At 38.7% G+C, this 26,988-nt stretch overlaps 1 long non-coding RNA gene across 1 annotated transcript; it reads right to left on the reverse strand.

The window, feature by feature from the left end:
* Positions 1-14,823: 14,823 nt before the first annotated feature.
* On the reverse strand, positions 14,824-26,477 carry LOC124626270 (uncharacterized). The gene is made up of 3 exons (XR_006981003.2): positions 26,294-26,477; positions 22,607-22,910; positions 14,824-15,735 (listed from the first exon to the last, which is right to left on the reverse strand). It is a non-coding gene; the product is annotated as an uncharacterized LOC124626270 (long non-coding RNA).
* Between the last annotated feature and the right edge of the window lie 511 nt (positions 26,478-26,988).

The following is a 26,988-nucleotide window of genomic DNA, read 5'->3' on the forward strand; positions in this document are numbered from 1 at the left end:
AAGTAGTCAGACACTTGTGCAAACTTTAAAGTGGACAAGCAAGAGTGAGGGCAAGTCAGGATAGAGGAGCGCGGTGGCGTGGAATGGTCGCCGATCATGGTCATTTTGGTTTGTGAGTGACGTCAAGACTGCAAATTCTAGAAAATGTCAGAGCAATTTCCATGCGTACAATCAGAAGGGACGCTGGGTAATTTTGATGCGCGTTCCATATCCAACGTCTATACTGTACATCCATAGGCGCATCCTTTCTGTGCCATTCTGCTGCTCGCCTCCTTGCAAGCCAGTGTCTGGCTTTTTTTCCTCCTCTGACATTTGAGTTGAAAATTTCTCATAGCACTTATTCTAATTGTTGTCAATGCAGCCCCCTTCAGAAGTGGCCATACGCCGCTCGGTTCTCGCAGGCTGATATTTTCAACTCTCTGCCATTTGCGCTGCACGGAGGCAGCTAAGAGTCTGAAAGCAGACAAATTGCACTCAAATTGCGTCAGATTGCCAACATGGTGCAAAGGTAAATTGCTTGCAAATCTATTTAAACCCCTGGCCAGATTTTCCTCCAGCATGACTCCCTGCAGGATGGCCTTCAAGGCCCTCAGAATGGCCTAATCAGTGGCCCGTTTCCCACCGTGGATCCTGGTAATGAGAGTCAGAGCTTGCTCAGCCAATTACCCTTTTGTCCAGTGGATTTATTCCTTTCAAATCTAGATAATATTTTTGTTTTGTCATCTAATATATGGAAAGTGTTTCTTTTCACAGAGCTGAATGGTTTAGCCTAACTCCATTCTGCTAATGGGTGCAGGTTGTGTATTATAAAAGGAGACCGAAGGTCGAGCCTAAGAGAGAGAAATCTCAGTGGTGGTTCCTAGAAGTGCATTTGTTCAAACAATAATGACTCAGATGAAAGGAAAGTTGGTGCTAGGTTTCTTTTGTTCGATTTATTATTTTTTTTACAGAATTTATCTGCGTCAGTATAGTTTCATGCACACATTTACTCATTCATGCATATGGCTGTACTAGTAATTCATGACAATTTGACATTTTTACTTTTAATTAGGAATGCTGTTTAAACTCCAGGCACCCGTCGAGTGAATGGGCAAAATGTACTATTTAAAATAAGCATAACACAATCAATCAAGTTTGTTAAAATGTTACATTTTTAAAATGCTAAAATACTTGTAAAACTGCTCAAGGTCGCCATGAACGTTTTCATTTAGTTTGCCATTTTGTCACCAATTACCACAGTGAAAAAAAAAAGCACTTTCAAGACAGATGCTTGTTCACCAGCACAAGGCTGGACATGGATATGGATATAAAACATACATAAACAGCTACAAGAATCATTATGTCATGTCAGTGCCAGTAACTGTGATGGACTACACATGCAATCATCCACAGCTAATCACATGACCCTGTCACATGCCTCTCTGATCATTAGCACCTGTTTTGGGTTTCACCTAATTAGCAACCCCTATTTAAGTTCTGTGTGCTCTCCATTTAGAGCCATGTACCTTGGTCTTGTTTTGTTCTACGAATGATTTGTCGTCCCCATTCTGTTTGTTTTATTAGTTTTTTTGATTATGAAGAACCTGTTCTTGCAGCTGTCTCGCTTATCTAACACTTTAAGCAAAGCATGTTTAAAAAAAAAAAAGCTGGAACAGTTAAAGAAATGTCAAGAAATGGATCTATTGTAGCTACAAATGGAATTCTGTGTTGAAATCAGAAGAAATTAAATCAAACTCTTTGCACACCATCAGCATGTTTGGGAGAAAGGAAAGTAATACCTGCTGTACAATATGGCTGTGGATCATTGATGCTTTGGGGCTAGTGGTCAAAGCTTGTTCACTGCTAACAGGAGGTTAAAACGTGACCGTAGATTAATCTTTCAACAAGATAATGACCTGAAACATATTCACACACACACAAATAATATTTAGCAATTTGTCATCTCAGTCTCTGTATGTGAGCCTTGTTGAGAACTGGTCTGATGGTGTACATGTACAAACCTGTAACCTGAAACTATACTTAAGTAAAAGTATGTGCACTGTGTACTGCATAGATTGGTAACTCCAGAAAACGACAACAGAGATGTTTTGGGGTTTTTTAAAATAGAAATCTGTTTGAGATTGGTAATGAAAAAAAGCCAAATATAAGTCTTGGTATTCAAGTTCAATAATACTTGAATAAAGTATTCTACCAAAGTGACCAAAATAATACTTAAGCATAGTAATGAAGTACAATTTTCCAAAAAAATTTAAGCTCCTTGAATAAAGGAGCTTAAAATGTTCTGCATCAAATCCAAGATCCTCCACAAGCACTGTATGTCCAACCTTAAACACGAAGAGACTCCAGTGAAGGCTTCACCAGATATTAAGTGTGAGGTGCCAGTAATTTGGAAACCAGTGTTATGCACTACTTATGTAATACATCTTATATTAGAGGGAAAAAATAGTGTGTCTCTAGATGTTCAAGCATTTTCACAAAAGGGTGCCAATAATTCTGAACTTGACTGCTATTTTAGCAAGTGTTAAAGCTGTACTTTATCCTTCTTTGTTTATAAATCCGTATTTAAATTTTACGCAGAACTGTAAAACTTGGAGCAGTTTGCATAAAATGGAAAGTTGTTTGTTTGCTTTAAAAGCTTCTTGTTTTTCTATGTAAAGATGTACAGCAAACCCAGTCAATCCTCTCTCTCTCTCTCTCTCTCTCTCTCTCTCTCTCTCTCTCTCTCTCTCTCTCTCTCGCTCTCTCTCTCTCTGACTGATTAAGTTTCAGATGGAGCTTCTCTCCCTCGTCTTCTTCACCACGTCCTTCATTAGGACTGGATCTGTTCAGCTCATTTGTCTCAACTTGTTAAGAAGAATAACGTTAGCCATTTTTCTCCTGTTTTTCCCTCTATACCATAAAAAAAGGATTAATTTACTGCCCACTGTCTCTTCTTTTTCTCCAGAACTCTGTTAGAAGTGTGTGCATCTCTTCTGATCTAGCTCTGTAACACACACACACAAACACACACACACAGACAGTGTGATTGTGTTTAACCCTGCTCATGTTTCATGTCATTTCTGAAGGACTGCAGTGTGTGTGTGTTTAAATGTTTAACCAATTTAAGGGTTTATTTGCACATCCTTATTCCATTAACAAGTGCAGAATAGAGTGTGAGTTAAATTCAGTCAGTCAACTCTTGATCATACGTCCTTAAGACACTAACAGTTTATAGGCACTAGGCAATTATGATCACAGTTACAATAACTTAGGACACTAAAGAGACCTTTCTACTGACTCTGAAAAACACCAGAAGAAAGATGTCTAGGTTTCCTGCTCACCTGCGTCAACATGCCATAGACCTGCTGCAGGGAGACATGAGGACTGCAGATGTGTTCAGAGCAATAAACTGCAATGTCTGTAATGTAAGACGCCTGAGACGGTGATACAGAGAGACAGGAAGGACAGCTGATCGTCCTTGAAGTGGAAAATGACATGTAACTGTGTGTCTCCCGAGATGTGATGGAGAACTTTGTGAAAGAGTGGGGTAACAATACAAACAATTTTGCAAAAATTTGTGTGTGGGGGCAATTTACTGAGTGCTGACACTGGAGACTCCTTCCATAAATGTAAAACAAAACAACAACAAAAAAATGTCCAGAAAGAAAACTTCAACATTCCGATGAAAACGATGATTTGTTAGAAAGCAGCACATTTTTAACGCATTTATTATTATGCGTAGATTACGTCGAGTGTCTGCCATACATATCCCTGTTAATTATCTGTTGCTATAGAAATGATCATGTATTCAAATGAGAGGATTCAAAGGTGCTGTGGTATAAACAAAGATCGTAAAAAAAAAGTGCACATGCGAAAGTCGTATGTAAAATATTATCCAATTCCTGTTTAAACATCCATTATAGCCATATTCGTATGCACTGTAATATTTCACAATTTTTGATTTCTTCAAAATGAAGAAACTGCTTCATCCTGGCCATGGTCATGGAAACTGGAGCCTATCCCAGGAATACTGGGTGTGAGGTTGGTAATACAAGTTGCATTTAATGACGGCTAATTCTTTCCCAGTACCAATGCACAAAGATAACTTGTTCCCAAGAAAGCACTTATAGTGAAGAATAAACCAGGCATGTCCCTGCTAATAGACATAGCTGAATAATTGTTTAACTATTTAGAGATGAATAAATGTGGCCTCGTTCATTTTTAACTCAATTCTCATTCAGTTATGTGCATAAATAAAGTATGGCCAGTAAGCCACATCTTTCACTCCTTTTCTCAAACTCTATGTCTCTCAGCATGCCTGCAGGTGGCTGTTATGTTCCTAATTGGTTGAGATCATCTCTCTGTCATGTGAAATCTTTTTCATTATGGGTAGGAGTGAAGCACAAGAGTCCCTGGGAGCAGAGAGAGAGAGCGAGAGCGAGAGAGAGAATTGGCAGTTAAATGTTCCACCTGACTGGAGTCTCCATGGAGTGTGCTTGAGGAAGCAGAAGCACTCTGTGGCCGGTGAGCCTCGTGCATTGAGAGCCCAGTGTGCCCCCTCCACTTTAACCCTGCTCACACTCAAGGGTGTCTTTTCCCCTCTCGCTCTACTAATCGCTTAGCTACTCTTTTTTAATGGTATTAAAATGGGGAAAATAGGCTCAAGAAGTCAACTACCCTTACCCTCCTCCCCTGCTCTCTCCAAACCTTTTCTCCTTCTGTCTATTTCCCTCTCTTCTCTCTTGCTTTCTTTCTTTTTTTTTTCTTTCTTTCTGTCTCTCTTCATTGAATTCAAGTTGCGAGTGAGAACACAGCCAGTGGCAGGCCGTAACTGTGTCTCGGACTCGGAGAAGCTTCCGGTGCCCGCCTGCCCTGAGGCAGCCTACGACAGGAAGCAACAAGTGGGATTAAGAGAGGTGCGACCAGAGCAGAGAGCAAGAGAATAAGAGGCACACAATAAGAAATGGTGAGAGAAAGAGACGGCCACAAAGACTTGTGGGAGGGAGCGGGAAGGATTAGCAAGCTGTTTTGGTGCTCCAAAAAAAAAAGCCATTGATGAAGAGGAGAAGAGGACTGCGGCATGGATGGGTGGCTGGATGGATGGATGGATCTTTGGATGGATGGATGGATGGATGGATGGATGGATAGAGAGATGGATGTCAGTAGAGATAAGCAGTCCACTGGCTGTTTGGTAGTAGCAGTCCCACTGAGCTCTCACAGAGAGCCTGAAAGAGCAGCGGCCGCTTACAATTGACCCGAGTTCCCCCCAGCGCTGTTTGACTCAGCAGCAGCGTGGAAAGTGCCGACGAGGGCCATTGTGCTCTGCGAGTAATGGGTCACAGGCTCTGAGGGAGGCAATAAAAAGAGGGCAAAAGAGCCGGCACAAGAGATTTTATCAATCACTCTCTCTCCCTCTCTTACTTCTCCATGGATGGATGGAATGGAAGGCCGCCCGTGAAGCAACAAACAAGCCTGCTTTGCAACGCCGAGCTCGCCCATTCATCTCCTCCAAATGCAGTCTAAAAGCCGTCTATCGTCCACTAGCAGGAGGCCGAGGGAGTAAAGGAGGGGGACGGGGGGAGTGACAGTTCCAAGGGCCAAAATAGACTTCCATGAAAAACTTTAAGGTCCATTACTTGCTCAAAAAGCATTTAGTATAACTACAAGGATTTGGATTATAGACATACACTAGCACATAGATACGTATCCTTGCAAATAAACTTTACTTGAGGTGATAGAAATAAAGCAACATAACCCCTTATTACATTTTAAAACAGACCGGTTATCCTTTAATCTTTACAATTCTCTATAATCTCAATACTTCATACATTTCACTTGCCAAAAGAACAAATGAGCTGCAGAGCATACCTTATCCCAGGCCTCACCTAAAATAACTGCCTGAGATATTTGTGCCAACGGAAACATTAACACTTGCCTTATCAGCGGAGTGATCCAATAAGAATCTCTATAAATATCTGTCTTTATCTACATTTTGTATTTAATAAGCCAGTTTAACTAGCCAGTAGTGATACCTAGCATTTGGCATCCAAGCCAGGTAGTATCATCAGAGAGATTACCATGCTAATCTAATGTTTCTAGATGTTAGCCTAAGGGATTTAGCTGCTGTAAACTAGCCTAAGGTAATGTTTGCCCATGTTCCTTGGTTTTGCCAAGTCAATTGACATCCTGGAGACGTCCTCAGAACATCCGACTGCTACTTTACAAATACTTATAATTCGTAAGAACAATATAGAACCAAATATGAACGTTGTTGAATGTTGTAATTGCAGTGATGTGAATAGGACATGTATATACACCATTCAGATCAACAGATCAACCTTTTAAATCTTGGCATTGTAGCTATCCCTTCTTAGCTAGCTGTAGAAGAAATAGAAGTACAAAAGATCTTTAAATAAAAGTGGAAAAACTCATCTAAAAAGCAATAAGCTGATAAAAGTAAGCTTTGAATTCTTCACTCATTGAGGAACATGAGCAAACAACAACTAAAGTAAACTAACAGCAGCTTCACCAGATAACCTCTCAAATGTGTGTTTTTGTTTGTTTGTTTGCTTGAAATATCATCACTAGAAAGTAGAGGATTTTTTGTTTGAAATATCATTAGAAGAAATTAGAAGGGTTTTTTTGTTTGAAATGTGAGTAGAAAGAAGAGGTTTTTTTTTAAAAATATAGTGAGAAGAAGTTAAAAGTCTGAAATGAAAAAAGCTTCAAAGAATGATTTTTTGTTTGTTAATGTACTAAGTTCAGGACATTTGCTATTTCCAGTTTCTGGCTAAGAGTCAGGCAAAAGGTGTACTTATTTATTGTAAGTTTTATTACAAAGGCTTCGTCTACTTTCTTACTTAAGAGTTTTGTACTTTAACTTAAGTAAAGCATTACTTAGGAAATCTTTCACTTTACTTGTCACCAGGACATTTTAGCAGAGCATTTGAACTTTTACTTGTGTAAGAAATTGGTGTGGTTATCACACAGGGAGATGAATCTGACCTGCATGTTTATAAAATGCTGCCTCTGACCTGAAGACTGTAGCCACTGTGAACCCTTGGCTTCTCAATAGCGAGGCTGAATGAGTCTTCACCCTTTCTGTGGCCCTGCACCCACCTCTGCCCCATTGGATCTGAAAAGACTGAGGTATATCACAGAGAGAGAGATAGAGAGAGAGAGAGATAGACAGAGAGAAAAAAAGAGAGAGAGAAACCCCTTCAAGAGCCTCTGTTGTTCATCGCTTAAGGATTCAGACGCCTTTCTGTCTTTTTTTTTTGACGGCACTTCTGTGGACAGCTGCTTAGGACCCGGCCTGACTGTTCATATGGATATGTATGGTAATGACTGGGAAAGAGAGGGAAAAGGGTAGAGAGGGAGAGAGAGAGCTCAACAAAGACGGGTAGTAAAAGGGGTCCTGTCGCGGCCTGGGTGTCTTTCTGTTGTGTGGTCTGAATAGGGTTTATATGAGACCCAAAGGCCCTGTCGCAGTGATACACAGAGCCTGGATAGGGAGGATAATTATTGACTGGTCCAAGAACAGCCTCCCTCCTGCTTTCCTCTCCTCTTCCTCGTCTTCGTCTTCTTCTCTCCTGCTCTCTATATACCCATCCAAGTCAACACACACTCAAGCCCTGGCAAAAAAAAAAATTCTAAACCCTTCCTATGTTTTTTTTTTTCCCTTTGCTGCTTTTGCCTTTTTCCTCTTTTTATTGATTTGTTTCGTTGAAATCATTTGAAAGGAGACGTTGACACATTTGCTAGAATTCTCTCCCCAAAATGGACTCCAGACAGTTTTAGCTGAAAAGTAACTAAAATCTGTGTAAGAAACAAAATGAGATATGATCCTGTTTTTGTGTGAGATTTTGCGTACTGCTAGCTCATGAACGTTTTAATGTTATTTTATTGCAACCTTACGGTGATCTCAGATTCTCTGAGAAAGTTCTAATAGTTTAAAGACTTATAAATGATGTCTCGAATGACCTGAAATTCTATAAAATAGAAAAAAAAATGACAAACTTATGAGTAGTGTTTATGTAAAACAAATTTCCCTGATTCTGTGAGATAGGTTTACAGATTTATTATGGTGTTTTATTTGATGGTATTTTATTACATTTTTAAAACTATTTGCGCAAATGTTTGGTTATTTTCAGGTCGTTAACACACCACCTAAACTATTTTAATCCTGTAAAATAATCTTTTCTGAGAGTTTGTAGCCATATAAATTGTAGCTTATTACTTATCTCGTATTATCAAAAAATGGAAAGTCTTATAAACTTATAATTAGTATTTTAGTGCAATATATTTAATCATACATTCTTTAAAATAGTTTTGCTGTTTTGGTTTTGTTTGCTTTGAGGTTTGTTGTTGTTGATGTAAGTTGTGAGGACTTTTTTCTAGTTTACAAACATATGAATGGAATTTTATCAAAAATCTTGTTGTTGTTGTTGTTGTTTGTTTGTTTGTTTGTTTGTTTGTTTTCAAATTACACAAGATGATCAAATAAAGGGAGTCTCATAAGTCCAGCATCATAGAGTTCATTCATGTATATATTTTAGATTTTTACTAACCATGATGATGTTGATCTGTGCAAGTTCTGTAAATAAAAGCTTTTGTTTCGCCATTTGGTTTAGAGACCTACAATTAGTATATGATTGCAATCTTGAATGAGATATTTTACTAATGAATGGTATTTTATTGCACGGAAGTGTAGAAAACTCAGTGTGTTTAAAAAAAAAAAAACACATGCTGATTTTTTTTTTTTATTAAAGCCTTTTCATTTAAAGACAAACAGGATCGCACTGAAATGTTATTGAAGGTGTTGTAAAGCCTCCTGAGGGTTGCGCACACACTGCTAAGTTGCCTAATTGAATTAACAAATGGTGTTTTCTAGTTTGACTAAAACGTTTGAAAGTCTTTCAGTAATTTTTGCTGAAGAGCTGTTCAGCATGTGAAAATTGTACTGTATCTGTGAATGTCTATATCTTTTAAAAGTATTATTAATGTCATTTACTTCAGTCTTCAGCAGCACAACTATATAAAAGCACTGTATAAAACACCAGTCATGTTATGTTTTAAAGTGCTAAGTTATTTAAAAAAGCACTCTCTTCTTTTCTCTTAATACTTTTCCTTGGCGGTCTTTTGTTGTAAGACACACCAGGCTTTGCAGCGAGTCGCGTTGCAGTGTAGAGGCCCATTTGGTTTGGGTTCTGAAAGCTAATAGATGCTTTAGTGATTTGGTTAAATTGACTGGAAAAATTCTAGCAATTTTATGCAAATTGAAATTGTTAATAAATTCCAAAAGGCCTATGTAAAGGGATCATTTAAATCCGTTTTTAATGCCAGATTTTTTTTGGTCTATGCATATTACATTTTACATTGCTTCTCAGAATACTGTCTAGAGATTTTGTACCATTTTGGCATTTTATTCACATTGTTTTGCACTAGAATAAATAAACTCTGGGAAGTGGATGAGACCCTAAGCTGTGGGACATGAATCAATTGTGCTAATTGTGTTAATTTGTCGAGTGGTCTTAACTAAGTGACTTAATGGGCTCTCCTTCCTGGCTCTTTTGTGTGTTAAACATAGGCTGATGAGATGAAAGGACGAGATGCAGAGTGCAGGTGGGTTTTAGAAGAAGGGGTGTGGAGCTTGAGAGAAAAAGAGAAGTGTCTGTGTGTGTGTGTGTGTGAGAGAGAGAGAGAGAGAGAGAGAGAGAGAGAGAGAGAGAGAGAGAGAGATAAAGACCATGTGATTGTGTGCGTGTGTGTGTAGGCACTGGAGAAATTAGCCTCACGTTTTGCGCCTCTCAGCGGCAGACCCTGGTGCCTGTGTAAGGCTCTGAGCTCCTCTCTCTGTCTCCTGTCACTGATCACAATGGTGTAGATTAGAGCCGCTGCAGTCTTTTCATGCAGCACAGTCAGGACTGAAGCTTCCCCGAGAGCCCAGCTGTGTAGGGTTAATGACAACTGAACTTCTCCGCTGGATCCCTGCACGACACGTCCAACAAGCAGGGGAAATAGACACATACTCATACAGACCAGACATACTGTATGAAAAGAAAAGCCAATATAAATGTATTTGATAGCTAGATAGATCACTTTATTCATCCCAGAGGGAAAGTCACTAATACAGCAGCACAGAGACTTAGAAGTACACTAAAAGTACACTAAGAGTACATTAAACAACATAAGAATTATATATACATATTAACATATTCAGTTATAGCATACATGTTGAATGTTCTCTCATTATAACTCTCACTAAAACTATAACCAAAGTACAAAGTCTTATGAACTCTTAAACAATGTTATCATTTGAACCATTGAATTTTTCCCTATAGCAATCCTCACACATACAAGCTTTTAGTTTCATAACCGCTACAGATAGGTGAAGAGTAAAAGGAAATAAACAATGTTAATAAGGTGGTGGGCCACCACAAGCCATAGAATAGTTTAAATTTTCCTTGGCATAGATAGAGTACAATCCTCTGTAATGGTGGTGGGGTGATGAACACTGTTCTTCTAAAAGACATTCCCTCAGTTGGTGTTTTGATGATGGTGATGGAGAGCCTAAAACGAGTCTAACATGTCACTCTAAAATCTCCCATAGGTGTTCAACTGGGTTGAGATCTGGTAAATGTGACAGTCCTAGCATGTGATTTTCATCATTTTCAGCCTCAGCCAAACAATCTGTGAGCCCTTGTGCCATGTGGATCGGTACAACGATATCCTGGATGATGAATACAAAACAAATTTCTTGCAAAATTAGTCACTAAACCTAGAAATACCCTTATTTTAAAATTATTCAGCTCAGCAGCTCCTGGACTCATTGAGTAGCTCATTGAGATAAAGGACCACATTTGGGTTCAGATGATTTAAACACGCTGGCGTCACAGATGTGTAATAGTAGCAATTATGATTGTACTGAAAGAAGTTGCATTGATAATTGTATTAAAATGCATTCGTGCGTACATGAAATAATCGAAATATTTTCATTTTATTTTTATCCAAGAATATTCTCAAATTTACATTCCATCCTCCATAGTCTGTGTCTAGTGTGTATTTTGCTCTGGCGTAAATATACCACCATCCTCTCGGCCCGCCAGCAATGTAAAGTTATGACTTTTGTGTAGTGTGTGGTGTCGGAGGTTATTGATGGAGAGAGAATGGCAGAGCAGCCTCGCCGATCTAGACATACAGACAAGGATTTATCGTTCTGGATCTCTCCGACAATTTCATCAAAAGCCCATCGGGTCTTGCTGTCTGCCTCCACCCCCACCCCACCATCACTACCATCACCACCACCTCCGGCACAATAAATCACCTCAGGGGTGTGGACCTGAGCGTCGGTCAGAGACAGATGAAGGAGGCGAGCGGAAGGTTAACACCCATTTATCGCAACACTGCACTTCATCATAGGGCCCATGGAGCTTTGGCAGAGCATTATATGTAAAGAGTATAAATTTTAATTGAGCATTACTGCAGCAGATATACACACATGCTGTATATGACTTCTTTCATCCATTTAATCTCTAGCATGTGTTCAAGCTCTTGTGCTTTAAACGCCTACAGTATAGAAAATTGCACAAAAGGTCTAGTGATGGACAGCAATTATTGTAATGTCCGGTCTGTTTTCAATCTTTCAGTTTATTAATAGAACCACATTAGTGTTGAATTGGGTTTCGTTTTCACAATGCCTGATATACAAATGTTGCATACCATACTAAGCACTGGTCAGTGAAGAAACACAAAGCGCCATGCTTTAATCATATTTTTCTCAACAATTTAAAAAAAAAATAAAAAGTATAAATATTTTGGTATTTGTATGTGTATGAATAGTCTAATATAGGCGATCAGTAAACCATCTTACACTCTCATAAAAAAAGTGCACTAAAATGTACCATGCTTGTTGCTGGGTAAATAACCTCAGTTGTATGTATACAGTATGTACAGTTGCAATCAAAATTATTAACCCCCATTGCAAATCAGGTTTTGTCAGGTTTTATCAGTATTGTCAAAATGTACAGACTTTCAGCTGTTTGCGATGAACAAATCAAACAAAAGCAATTGCAATAGTTCAGCACATTGAATGCTTCAAGTGCTTTCCCCAAATTCAACTCAAAATGCAACTTATAATGAATTCTCCAGTCTCAAAACTATTCAACTCCCTGAATAGAATCCCTCACAACAGCACACATATACAAAACTGGTGTTGTCTCAAGCAAATCTGATGCAACTAATCAAGGACTTCATTAATTGCACCAGGTGTGCTTGAGCTGGAACAAATGAAATACCTGGCTTGGCAGTTAAGGCTCTGGTTTACTAATCGTAAGGTCGGGGGTTCAAGCCCCTGCCACTGTTGGCCCCTTGAGTAAGGCCCTTAACCCTCTCTGCTCCAGGGGAGCTGTATCATGGCTGACCCTGCGCTCTGACCCCAGCTTCCTGACATGCTGGGGTATAAGAAGAAAAGAATTTCACTATGCTGTAATGTATATGTGATTAATAAAGACTCATTATAGATCATATACTAAACATCAACAACCATAACAACCCTTTGCACGTTGTTTAAAACTGGTCTAGAATCCGAAAGTTAGGTTTTCTGTTTGCGTGTAGAGTGTCTACATTGGACTAGTCAATAAAAAGAGAAAGAAACAACAATATATTAATAATAAATATAGCCACAAGTGGTGATCTGAGGGGTCCAAGCATGCTTTGTAAATAACAACTCCAGTGGCCAGGTCAAATAGGACTGCCCATGTTAAATAGAACAATAAAGAGACCATAGATCAATACACTGTTCAATTTTCATGATAGCACCTCAATGATAACTCTGTGAAAAGCATGCTGAAAGCTGATTGGCTAATGGTGTCCATGTTTGTTAAGTAACCCAGTCATCATAACAAATACAATTACAGATTAGCACAAAATAAATAAATAAACAGGCAATACACCAAATTTCAGCTTGAGCTGACTTATGGATTATGAATAATAATATTTACTTTACCATATATCTGTCTATTACTCTTTAATCCAAAATCTTATCTTTTAAAGAATAAAGAAAGTAAGCTCAACACATTTAGACACCAACACCACCGGATCTCAATACAGACATGCCAGCACACAATTTATACAGGAAGACATTCAGTAAGCATCCTCTGTGTATCCTGCTCAAGGTTTCTGAAGTTAACCACATCATTAAACCCTAGTCTGAATCACCGATCAGTGGATCAGTCCCATCCTGTCAGACTCCTAACCAGCCTCGTAACTCTGCAGTGGTATTTACGCAGTTCATCCCAAGCTTTTCATATTTTTAGTGCACCGACGTGCTCTCATAAGAGTCTGAAAGAGCCTGACCCATGCTATCAGGAGTGGCAATGTAAAACGTTTTCTATATGTTTAAATAAGCTTTAACATGCTTTTAAGTTATAGTTTTATGAAATGGTTTTATGCAAATGAGTCAAGGGTAAAAGTTTGCACCCCCATGCCCCCCCACCCCCCACCCCCACATGTTTTCTGAATGGAAAAAGGTCAAATATAATAAGAACAAAATAGCAATAATCTCCATTAACTTTATCCACAAATAAAAGAATAAAGTGTCTGAGACCTCTAGTGGAAACGCCTCTATTTTTCATTCTTCATTTTTAAATTTTTTCATTATAGATTATATTATCAGCAATAACCGGAATGAAAAGGAGAAGCTTTGAAATATTTACATGAATTTCTTGATGATCTCCTTAGTATTTGGTATAACACCCTTTTGTTTTAATGGCAGCATGCATTCGAGTTGGTATGGACTCAAGGAGATGCAAACTTTTAAACTAATATCATTATATATTTTATATTCTGTATATATATATATATATATATATATATATATATATATATATATATATATATATATATATATAATTATTTTATTATTATTACACGTAATATTTTAATACATACCATTTGACCATTTTGTAATAATAAATGAACATATGTGAAATACCAAAGGGTTTTGACTCTCAGAAGTATGCTTCCTGTTGATGAAACATGTTTCCTGTAGATGAAACATGTGTATGGGGAGACGGGGTGTTAGCCCGTGGCCACACAGAGCACCCAACCAGATGTACGGCAGAGAAGCTGGCGCCTGGGTTATTCTCCTCAGCCCTGCTGGGCAAGCCAATTCCTGTACACCACTTAATGCACAGAGGATGGGTTTTTCCTCCTGCTCTCTCTCCCAAACTCTTTCTCTCTTTCTGACTAGTTTTATCTTCACATCAATCTTTATGATGTGTGCTGCACCTACCACTTAGTGCTCCTGTAAAATGCCCTTCATGTGCTCTCTCTCTCTCTCTCTCTCTCTCTCTCTCTCTCTCTCTCTGTTGATCTCTAACCTGGAGCATCTTCAAAGTCTTTTTGAACTCTTTCGAATGCACTTTGCTGCTTTCCTGCTGTTGGCTTATGTTACAAGTATGTCCTCTGTATAAAGCGTCCATACAAGTTTAGCCAATTCCGTATTTAAAAAAAATTCACAGCATGCCTACTCTGTGGTTAAACGTGCTAACATGATGTGTTCAGAGAAAATGTGTTCCTCTTAACATATATTATAAATGATTGACAAGAGTCAAAAGAGTAAAAACATCTACAAAAGATTAGAGGAGAGCTTCAAAATGATGAAACCAATCAATATTCGCAATTCATATGTTGTAATGATTTTTAAATCCAGGCCTAAAACATATCTCTCAATAAACCTTAACTTCATTGTTAATTAAGAGATATGGTATACGCCAAGTCAAAAGTTTCTGAACAGCTGGAGTTTCATGTGTTTTTATTACAGATTAATCACTGTTATTGCCAAAAACCCACACAAAATGATCAGGAAATCTGGAACTTATAAACTGCTCGTTGTTAGTGTAGTGAGTGCTTTATTAAAGGCATGCGCATGTAAACGGTAAAGCTGTTAATCCTATTGATAAAGTGACAATAGACAGTCCTAGTATTCCATAAAAAAAGATGTGGTGAACCTAAAGACCCTTAGAGTGATTCCAGCATATCATGTGACAAGACAACAATCCAAAACACAAAATATCAACACAAAAATAGATCAATGTGGGCGTGCTAGTCATTCAGAAAGGGGGATACACACTTTTAAACAAATATCATATTAATTATTTTCACCATTACTATCTGAACTTCTTGACTGTTTTTGCTGCATGTGAATAAATGAACCTCAGTGAAACCTAAGATACTAAACATCTTCTTGTAGTGTTATTAGCTCTCCATTTTTTTATTTTGACATTAATTCAGCTTTAATTCCCTGTATTTCCCTGACACTGTTTATTTTTCCGTAAAGACTTTGCCCTGTCAGAAAATTAAAGGAATAGCTTTAGCTCTGACTGTATTTTAACATTTATTTTTACCACCATGTCTAGCACTTGCATTCTTTTGTCTATTGAGTTTATATTGTTTATTTACTGTTTTATATTGGCTAATTCTGCCTTCTGATGCTGTTAAAGTTCAACAGGTGCCACATAAATAAAGCTGAGTTGAAATAAAGTAACAGTTTCAGCATTTGGGATGTCCATTTCTCCTTGCTGACTCGTCCTTTACTGTCCGGTTGTGTCTGGCGTTATGGCAAACACTCGAGGTTAAACGTCTGAGATGAAAAGGATGAATTTAAGATGACAAGACAGTCAGGTGAAGGATGGTATAACTTATGACCAGGGGAATTGTGAGAGATTGCTGCAGCACCATTTATCTACAAAGCATCTATAAATACAGAGAGAGAGAGAGAGAGAGAGAGAGAGAGAGAGAGAGAGAGAGAGAGAGAGAGAGAGAGAGAGAATAAAATGTTTTTCATACATTACTCAGCATTATGACAATAGCAACAAGTATAATAAGACCAAGCTTACAGGACACCTCAGGCAGTCTTGAAAAAGTCTAGAGGCTACCAATCTCTCTCTCTCTCTCTCTCTCGCTCTCTCGCTCTCTCGTCCTCACTTGCTTTTGAAGTGGAGCAGGTTCAGATAACTGTTGTAAAATAACAACCCCCTCCCAACTCAATCAATCCTTACCAGGCAGACAAAGGCCTTAAGGTGTCTCATGAATACCGTGTAATTAGCCAATGCTTTTCCTGCCTTTAGCATCACAATAGGCATTTAAGTCATGAAAAGAGCCCTTTGTTTTGTGATTGCACACTTGTCCAGTTCTCCCGACACCAGATTGGGTCTCATGGTGACAGGAGATCCAGTAGAAGCAAGGTGCCTTTACAGGGCAGAGTTCTCGTCAAACCCTGGTTCTCACTGCCACTGGTTATGAGGTCCCACACTCCATTGTCTCTGTTTGCACAACCCTGAAGAACAGGCTCTGTCATAACAACATTTCTGTTTTGTTTAAGCTCTCAGTCATTTCTCATGCAGTCATCCAAGTGGAGCACATTTATATTCTCTGAATTCTCCTTGCTTTTTCACAGTGCTGAATGCAACAAATAACTGCCAAATTGCGTTCATTAAAGCTGTTCCTAACCTCAAGCTGAGTTCTACATCCCTCACACTTGTCCTGCTGAGTAAAGTGCATGTCAGAACGCGTCCACATACCGGTTTAGTTCCCAGGGCAATTAACCAATCAGGCCCTCACCTGGGGCTAAAAGGTGTCTTGTGCGAAAAAGCCTCACCCAGTGTGCAGTGCTCTAAACGGGAGTATGGGAGGAAGCTTTTACCTGCGCACCGCACTCCTTTATGGCGCTCAGCTGTTTGATCTTAAAATACCTCCTCTGATGAGGTCACTGCCGAGGACCATAAGATTAACTGAGCTTGTTTGGAGAAACTGCAAGTTTTCAACCAACAGAAGTTTTAGCACTGCTTACTGAGAGCCAAGTTTGAAATTCAAACAGGATTATCATGTTACAGAAACACAGAGGCTGAAAGTTTTAACATTTAATTCAGTGACTCGATTGATTTTTTTTTTTTTATGGCAACGATGACTGATATTAACTGAGAATGAAATTGTCTGGAGCAGTAATACTCGCTAAACACAAAGTACACTTTCATTTACAAAAGGTCAAAGTACCTTACCATCAATAACCAGTAGGATGTAAGATGAAATCTCAGGACTGAAATAAGCCCTTGAGCAAGATGCTTAATGGAGACGTCTAGCATTTTTCAAGCTAATCTCATCAATTTATTACATCTGTAGCTTCTGTAACATGTCAGCTCTATGGAGAAGAGAAGAAAAAAACAGAAAAACTGTTTATTTGAAAAGCACTTATAATGAAGGCGTTAAGTGCGGCCATAAAATGTCAATTAAATGTTGTTATTTCACCTTTAAATCTATTTTATTCGTCCTATTTGAGATGGGACCTTTTTCAGAAGGAAGAATTTGTAGTCATGTGTCATCAACATACTGTAGCTCAAAGTAAACACCGACATGCCTCAGCCTCCAGTTGTTCCCTCAGAAAACCTTCAGACCGTCATGTGTAAGTAATCAGAACTGCTTGTTTGCTGCAATGCTCCAGTGACGGGAACTTGGATAAAACCACACACGAAAACACACGAAACTCCATCTTTGGTAAGATTGGATAAAACCACACAGCATGATTGGTATTTTCCCTGCTGGAAAATGCAGGGACATCAATGGAAAAGATGACGTCTGGATTGCAGCATATGTTGCTTCAAAAGATGTGCAAGTTACCCCTGCCATGGGCACTGACACACCCCCATACCATGACAGATGCTGGCTTTTGGACCTGACGCTGATAACAGCTTGGATGGTCCTTTTCCTCTTTGGCCCAGAGAACACGACGGCTGTTTTGTCCAAAAACTATTTGACACGTCGACTCGTCGGACCACAAAACACGATTCCACTGTGTCCGGATCTCTATTACAGACTCATGACGGTTTTTAAGACAGTGACGTCTGAGGAATCGGAGATCACGTGCATTCAGAAGTGGTTTTCGGCCGCACCCTTTACGCACCGAGATTTGACCGGATTCCTGGAATATTTTAATTATATTGTGCACTGTAGAAGGTGAAATGTTCAAAATCCTACCATTTGTGTTTGAGGAATGTTGTTCTCAAAGTGTTGGATTATTCACTGATGTATCTGTTGGTAGATTGCCGAGCCTCGACCCATCCTTGCTCTTGAAGGACTAGACCTTTTTTTCGGAGGCTCCTTATATACTCTGATTAGACGATTACCTCACCTGTTTCACATCACCTTCTTATTTCAACTTCTCACCTCGCTATTAGTCCTAAATCGCCCCTGTCCCAACTTTTTTTGGAACGTGTCGTACACATCAATTTCAAAATAAACTTTTCTCTCCAAAAAAATATGCAGTTGATTAGGTAAAACATCAAATACCTTGTCTTTATAGGTTTTTTGTTTAAATACAAGTCAAAGTACATTTACAAATCACTCCTCTTTGTTTTTATTTGCATTTTCCGTACTGTCACAACTTTTTAGGAACTGGGGTTGTGTATATAAATAACATTGTGTATATAAAAAAAAAACATGGTGCTGGCAAACATGCCCTATGTATGGGGAGTTTTGGGACACACTGTATAATGGATGTTTTTGGGTTAAATATGAAAACTTTAAAATAATAATAATAATAATAATAATAATAATAAAAATCATTAAAAAAGAATAATTTATTTGCACTTTTTAATGTTAATTTCACTTTGTCAAACATATCATGTTAGAATTGTAATGTGGAATTTTATTTTAAATAACAATTTTTGCACATTACAACTGGATTTCTTCCTTAAAATGTTATTTTTAAAATGTTATAAGCAGTGTCAGTATCACTAGGTGTGTACTGTAGTCTGTGTTCATAACAGCTGCCAGAGTCAAGTGGTGCATGCGTGCATGTTTGTGTGTGCGTGTGTGTGCGTGTGTGTGTGTGTGTGTGTGTGTGTGTGTGTGTGTGTGAAGACAGTAGTTATATTACATAAGACACTGAAGTAGGAAACTAAATAAACCACTCCTTACTCAAGCCTATATTCAGCGACAAGCCAGACAGCTAAATTATCAACTACCAGTATTCCTATTGTCAACTCTTAACAACTGCTCATACACACACACACACACACACACACACACACACACACACACACACACACACACACAGCACGATAAGTATTTCTGCCATAAATATCTTCAGTCTTCATATTTAAAAGCAATTGCTACCTGCAAACACAATTTTTTTTTTGAAAAAAAGGAATAGCCTATAAAAGTAGTATTGTTTTAATAGTTTCTGTAAATTGCTTTGATAATGATTATATTATATTCATGTTTTGAAATGGATCATGATTTATGCAGTCAGAACAAGCAACACTGAATTATGTATATATATATATATATATATATATATATATATATATATATATATATATATATATATAAATTAGTTTTTTTTTTTTTTTCATGTAGTCTACTTCATCCATCCAGATGTTCTCTTAGTATTTAAATGGTATTTCTTTGTGATCGCTGTTGATGGTCAGTTCATAAGGGTATCCAGATGGATTAGCAGACCATGTGAATGATGGTGAATAAGGTCAGAGGAGTAATTCCAAAGTGACTCCATCTTTGGATGAACTGCAAAGTAGCGTCTTTAAGCTATTTAATAATAGCAAATAAAAATGGGGTGGCTGTGGATTAGGTGGTAGAGGAGGTTCTCCACAAATCGTAGGGTTGGCGGTTCGATTCCCGGCCCACGTGACTCCACATGCCGAAGTGTCCTTGGACAAGACACTGAACCCCAAGCTGCTCCCGATGGCAAGTTAGCGCCTTGCATGGCAGCTCTGCTACCATTGGTGTGTGAGTGTGTGTGTGTGTGTGTATGAATGGGTGAATGAGTCACAGTGTAAAGCGCTTTGGATAAAAGTACTATATAAGAGCAGATCATTTAATAAAACAAAATATGGACAGAGACTGAGAGCCTAGTATATACAGGGACACTGAGAAAGCATTACAGATTGTATGTTCTAGCGACCAGAATTTCCTCAGCATTGTTCTAACCCAGACACGTGAACTGGGTGCTACTGAAAACTGCTTCTTACCTATAATGTATATTTTAAAAAAACATAAGCCTGTGTATAGTTTGTAAAAACAAACAACACATTAGTACAAGATGATGTTATGCAGAAGAGGAAAATGCTCTGCCTGTGGGATTAAACATGAAGCTGGTAATAGAATCCACACCCTTACTGGCACTCATTCATAACCAAACACTTAAAGTACTAGACACGCATTTTCTGTTCTTCGTGTTGTTATTTTGGAGGAGACAATGAGAATGTCAGCAGCTAAGATTGGCGGGAGACGCACGATGCCAACATTCTGACAAGCTGCATCACATACAGTACAGGCTCATAAACACACACACACACACACACACACACACACCATCTTTCCACAGCCGCTCTGACTGGCTGGGAGTGATGGGTTTCCGGTTAAGGAAGTTATGTTATTCCCCAGTAAATCAGCATACACACATTCCTGCGGTTAATCGCCCAGGGACTTACCTTTTAACACCCTGTTAGTACTCGTTCATCTCTCTCTATTTCTCTCTCTCTTTCTCTCTCTCTTTCTCTCTCTTTCTTTTACACACAAACACATACACACACAGATTCTTGTTCTCTGATTTTAATGGCAAATAAATAATTTGACTCTGCCCTGAGGGACATGACAAAGGCATAGCAGGTTTGTTACATCACTTTGCTTTGTGTCTTTACTCGCACACAGTGATAAAAGATGTTGAAAACACACAGACACACACACACACACACACACACACAGAGTGAGAGAGAAAGATTTCTTTTTATTTTAAAATTAGCTAATTAACTAATTCTTATTAAAATGTGCTATTATTACTTCCAGTAGCATGTTCAGGTTTTTCAGCTGCAGAGTATCATAGTGTTTAGAAAAGCACACTTAGGCACAGCACAAGCTAATTATGTATAAGGACAAACACTACAGATGTAGAATACCTTGAATTAATTCCACAGTGCAGTACATATTAGTGTACTAGCTCCTCGGTTGCTCTGTAGTTCCTTATACTAATGGATCTGTTGAAAATATCTCAAACATTTCAAGGATGATTTCATCAACATTAGCTAAATATGATTGATGAAGTCTGCATGAATTGCATAGGAGGACTAACCCTAACCCTAACCCTAACCTCTTCCTTCAGCAGGTTCTGTGGGCAACCAGACACTGTGTTTCACTGCTTCAGTGACTGCCACAGACTGGATACTCTCTTCAACACACTAGTCAGAACAATCAACAACCTTGGTACACGTTTTTTCCAGAACAACGTTTATTTTAGGCTGTAAATATTCCCTCTCGTGCTGGGAGCGCTGTATGTTGATCAGTTTTCTAGTTGGATAGGCATAAGTAACCATTTGGAAGTCTCATAGACTAAAATAGTAGGAAGAGACATCAACACCATGAACTTATTTAATGGCCTAATAGAGTCACTGATCCAACTAGAACATGTGTTCCATATAATGAACGACAACGTGAAAATGTTTAAAAAGAAATGGCGTGCAAAAAAGGGTTTATTTTCAATAATGGATGGTGGTGAGATAGTTTTTCACTGGTGATTGGTTTCTTAATCTAACATTCCTTTGCATTGATGTAGAAGTGAAAACATGTAGATAAGTTTTCTTTAACTCATTGCAAATAATGCGCACATAAAAGTCACTTTTTCATTTATTAGCAATGAGAAAACTTACCTACATGTTTTCATGTCGATCTGTATTTTTGGTTCCTTTTCCACATTCTTGCTTCATTTCTTTTGCTCTGTTGTTCCCTAGGGTTAGGGTTATGATAGGTATTGGTTGGGTTAGAGTTAGGGAAGGTATTGGTTGGGTTAGAGTTAGGGAAGGTTAGGGTTGGGTTAGGGTTAGGGAGGGTATCGGTTGGGTTAGAGTTAGGGAAGGTATTGGTAGGGTTAGGGAAGGTATTGGTAGGGTTAGGGAAGGTATTGGTTGGGTTAGGGTTAGGGAAGGTTAGGGTTGGGTTAGGGTTAGGGAGGGTATCGGTTGGGTTAGGGTTAGGGAAGGTATTGGTAGGGTTAGGGAAGGTATTGGTAGGGTTAGGGAAGGTATTGGTTGGGTTAGGGTTAGGGAAGGTTAGGGTTGGGTTAGGGTTAGGGAGGGTATCGGTTGGGTTAGGGTTAGGGAAGGTATTGGTTGGGTTAGGGTTAGGGAAGGTATTGGTAGGGTTAGGGAAGGTATTGGTTGGGTTAGGGTTAGGGAAGGTATTGGTTGTTTTAGGGTTAGGGAAGGTATTGGTAGGGTTAGAGTTAGGGAAGGTATTGGTAGGGTTAGGGAAGGTCTTGGTAGGGTTAGAGTTAGGGAAGGTATTGGTAGGGTTAGGGAAGGTCTTGGTAGGGTTAGAGTTAGGGAAGGTATTGGTAGGGTTAGGGAAGGTATTGGTTGGGTTAGAGTTAGGGAAGGTATTGGTAGGGTTAGGGAAGGTATTGGTTGGGTTAGGGTTAGGGAAGGTATTGGTTGGGTTAGAGTTAGGGAAAGTATTGGTAGGGTTAGGGAAGGTATTGGTTGGGTTAGGGTTAGGGAAGGTATTGATTGGGTTAGGGTTAGGGAAGGTATTGGTTGGCATTGCAGAGTGAAGAACTCACCACTGTAGGTCTCTAGATCGCTTTGGACAAGGACTTTTGTACAGCACCCTCTATGTAGGGGACTGAGGCGTAGGAATGGGTAGATGTATTCTCCATTTTGTGTCTGCACAACCTTTGAGCTCTCATGAAAGTTTTTTTATGCAGGATTTGTACAATTAGTCCTTTGTTGCCATTGAGAAGGTGGATGTTTTTAAGTCCCTTGTGTGCGAGGAGTTGACCTGTGCTGTCATCACCTGGAGCTTCGCTGGGAGTTATGTACAACTCTGGAAAGGACATTTGCACAGGATCTCTAGTAATCCAGTTGCTGATATAGAGAGAGAGAGAGAGAGAGAGAGAGAGAGAGAGAGAGAGAGAGAGAGAGAGAGAGAGAGAGAAAGAGAGAGAGAGAGAGAGAGAGAGAGAGAGAGAGGTTTCACCATGTATTAACATCAACATTGGCTCATGACTGTATATTTTAGTGGAGCAGGATGACATTTATAACAACATAACCTGAAACAAAATTAAGTTGAGAGGCTGTCCTACTTGACTTATCCTATAGGCTACTATCCAGTGTATTTTTAGAGCAACATAGGCAGTTGCTATAGTTACCCAGTTTATAGTCTAGCAGCTCATTATGACAGGTTTTTAGATGTAACTTTATTCAACAGTTTTTGATCTAGCAGGTGTGTTTCCTGTCACTAGCGAGACAAAGACAAAAAAAGATAAAATAATTTAACAGGGTTGCCAGGTTTCAACCTAAATACACCTCAAAAAACACTCAAAAGACCTGAAACTATCCCAAAATATTCAGGCAATGAGAAAGACAGAACATTTTTCTCAGCCATTGCATGGGAAATAAATTTGCATGCATTTCTGATGTACTGATATTATCCACTCCGTAATCCCCCATTCCCACAAATCAATGGGAAATTGGCTCACACCTGTTATATAGTGACGCTTTTTTAAAATCGCTGGTCACTCAAAAGATGTATTTAGTATTTTATCAGAATTTAAAACATCTGGGTTTGCAGACTGAGGAACGAGGGCGTGATGAAGACTAACCTTTGTTGAATGAGTGACATGAATGGCGATACTTGGCCACACCTGCCCCAGGTGACACCCTAATTTCTTATTAATAATCTTATCAAATCTTATCTTATCTTATCTTATTGCTGCCTCATGTCCAATGTTCCTGGGATGGTCTCTAGGTCCAGAGATGAATGAATCAACATGTGAATGGGACATCGATATAACCTGTTTTCTCAGCTCATTCATCCACCTGACACACAGACGCAGACACACACACACACACACGCACAGACACACACACACACCTCAGCTCTGTGGTGGGTTAATAAAACACATTGGTGTTGATCTGTCAACACACTCACTTTATGAAGAACAGGGTAGGCTGCCAAAGCACGCTCTCACACGCACCCAGATCACCCCGAGTCTTACCCGCGGGACACCGAGACACTGAGACGCCACACACACACACACACACACACACACACGCTGCAAGTGCTTGAGGAAGCGTGCCAGTGTTTTACAGTGAAAAGTAGGTTACAAGTGTTTACACAGACACACACACACACACACACACACACACACACACACAGACACACACACACTCATAAAGTCTACCAACACATTCTACTGGTTATTGACTCATCACCAAGAAGGAACAGCTGTTGTTTTATGGCCCTGTTTTGACATGAAGCAGAGGAAGTAATATCAACTCATACCCTTACGCTGGTTTGAGACTCATGATTACATTCTTGTTTTATTGATAAAATTAATAAATTACAGAGTAAGCTTACAGTAATTACCATGTACAGGTTTCTCCTTGCTTTTTTTTAACTTTATTGTTAATTCAGCAATTGAATATAACATGTGATAATGTGCAAACATATTATTATATCATTTTATTTGTCAGTTAGTGTTTTACCAAAAGTAAAAAAATGTGTTTCTACAGCTCAATTATCAAATGTCTGTATTTTGAGAAAGCCAAACCAAATGTATAGTAAAATGCAATTCCAAAATATCAAATACTATATTTAGAGGGTTGTTTGTTTGCTTACTTGAATTTATTTTGACATCTGTTTGTTTCCTCTATTTTATTTTATTTTTATTAATTTTTTTAGAATTTACCAAATTCCATATGTTCCTTTTTTTTTTTTTTTTACACTTTTTTTGTATTGAATCTTGTATTGAATCAAAACCCAAACCCTAAAAACGACAGAGACAAAGAGAAGAGTTGAATAAAGAATGGCTTGGGCTACAGAGAGACAATATGACTGTATGAGCAGCAACATCATCCAATGTATCTCCATGTCTATATGACACAAATTCTGAATTGGGCCGTCATTTCATTTTAGATGAACTCTTTTGAAGAATAAAGACTGAAGTAAGGAAGCATGAGAAACAGTTCTGATCATTTGTGATTACATGGGACGACAAAACATTTAACCCCTCAAATAGAGTCCCACATCTGTCCATCCATTTTCCGTACCACTTATCCAACACAGGTTCGAGGGGGAGCCTGGAGCCTATCCCAGGAAACTTAGGACACAAAGCAGGGGACACCCTGGTGCCAACCCATCTCAGGGACCGATCTCACACACTACAGACACTTTAAAGATGCCAATCAGCCTACAACACATGTCTTTGGAATGGGAGGGAAACCTGAGTACCCAGAGGAAACCACTGAAGCTCCACACACATGCAGAGATGGGATTTGAACCCCCAGCTTTGCAGCTTTGAAGGTGGAAGGCAAACGTGCTAACCCTAAGCCACCATGGCTGCCTTTATCTACTTCACCTTTACATAACTTTATATTGCCTTTACATAACTTTAATGATCAGCATTAACGTGAGAAAAATGACTTAAACACGAGTCTCTTCGCTCCACTGATCTGATCACACTAACATCAGCGGGGAAAGAATCACGGATTCAACATATCACTTCTGTTCTGTTGGCTGAATTTCTTTCTATTAACGAATTCATTTGGTCATTTTAATATTTGAAATATCGTCTGCTGTTGTCTGTACATGTAAGTGCTCTTTTCTGTTTCGATGATGATGTGATCATTGCGGACATTTTCACAGCCTATATATGATTAGTGGGTTATATCTGTTTCATTACAAACCAAGCCTGACATTCACTGTGTAAGGAAATCACACTTAGCATTAGACAGACTCACTGTTTTTTACCACTCTGTTTGTGACACTGTCTCCTAACATAGCATGATCTTCACAGGCAAACATCCAAGGCAAGTTTAGAGTGTCATAAAATAACCATAATTATATTTAAGAGAAATAAATATTGATTTTTAAATAAAGATGTCAAAGTATATTGGCTGAAACCTCCAATTTTGGTCAAAACCTAATTTTTTTTCATCATTTTTGGCCGTTTTTGTGGCAGAATTCAGCCACGGCAATGTCTGACAGGTTTTTCAAGACCATGATGCGTATTACTCAGTAAACTCATCACTTTTGCAGTCATGCAGCATCAGGATGTTTGTTTCTAGCACTTTCCATTTGTAATTGCTTGTTTCTGTTGCGAATGTCTTGCCACAATCAGTGCGGTAAAACTGTGATTCTGTTTGTAATGGAAGGAAACCAAGAACAACTAGAGAATTTGAACAAACCAAAAACAAACAAAACTAAACAAACGACCTTTTTGCCAAAACTACATTAACAACCTTACCCTTCTTTTTGTCTAAACAGTTAGTTTCGTCTCCCAGCATGTGCCTAGACTTCTCATTTCTGCATGTATTCTGCAACAGTCCTCTTCTCGGCTTCTTGAAGAGAAACAAGAAGTACCTCCTGTGCCAAAGTTCCTCTAGTTTCACATCAATGTTTGTGCTGATTGCCATTTCAAAACAGACATCTTAACCCTCAAGCATGATTGCATGATTATAGGCATGAGAGTGATTTCTTACCTAAATATTTGTCTGCAAGTTGCAACACTTTAACAAGCTCTTACAGTCATTCATGTTTTTGTGTGATAATACCGGCTAGTCTGCGAATCACAGAGTGTTTACGATATTTTGTAATGAAGCTAGAGATCAATATGAAGATTTATCAAAATAGCTCTATTTGTTATAGTTATCATTTAACTGTATAATTATAATCCTAACTGCTTGGTCACATTCAGTTGAATGGGTTTAATATAAAACTCAGAAGCTGAATATATAATATGTAATTGAATAAAACTAGAATAAACGTATTTCAGGTCAGTATTTTAACACGCTGTATCTGGATTAGATTCTGTGGGTGAAAGTTGATAATAAATTCCTTTAGTGGCTCCACTGAGTACATAATATTCTTCATATTCACAAAGCGTGCTAGTTAGTTTGGTTTAGTTCATGAAATTAATCTGTGCTGTGATCATGACTGGTT

Source organism: Ictalurus punctatus, chromosome 24, assembly GCF_001660625.3.
Source record: "Ictalurus punctatus breed USDA103 chromosome 24, Coco_2.0, whole genome shotgun sequence".
In the NCBI taxonomy this organism is placed as follows: Eukaryota; Metazoa; Chordata; class Actinopteri; order Siluriformes; family Ictaluridae; genus Ictalurus; species Ictalurus punctatus.